We start from the raw sequence: 246 nt of genomic DNA on the forward strand, positions 1-246 counted from the left end.
GGGCGTCACGGGGTTGGGGATCAGTTTCAGGGATGGGGGTCCTGAGCCCCAGGGTGTGAGGGAGGGGGTGTCAGGGGCCTCGGGGTGTCCCGAGGGCTTGGTGAGGGTCCGCAGGAACAGCTGAGGGCTTCTGCGGAAGTCCAGTGGGTTGGGGGGTGTTTGAGGGCCTCGGGCACTGGGCCCCGCGGCGAATGGGGAGCCACGGGTATCAAGGAGGGCCGGGGCCCCACGCGCACCTGGCCGTCC

The 246-nt window shown here is 70.7% G+C and overlaps 1 protein-coding gene across 1 annotated transcript in view; it reads right to left on the reverse strand.

Annotated features, from left to right (window-relative positions):
• The window catches only part of KLC3 (kinesin light chain 3), a 15,508-nt gene that overhangs the window by 13,857 nt on the left and 1,405 nt on the right, over positions 1 to 246 (reverse strand). The window lies entirely within an intron of this gene.

The sequence above is a fragment of the Myotis davidii genome, unplaced genomic scaffold (assembly GCF_000327345.1).
Source record: "Myotis davidii unplaced genomic scaffold, ASM32734v1 scaffold796, whole genome shotgun sequence".
Lineage (NCBI taxonomy): Eukaryota > Metazoa > Chordata > Mammalia > Chiroptera > Vespertilionidae > Myotis > Myotis davidii.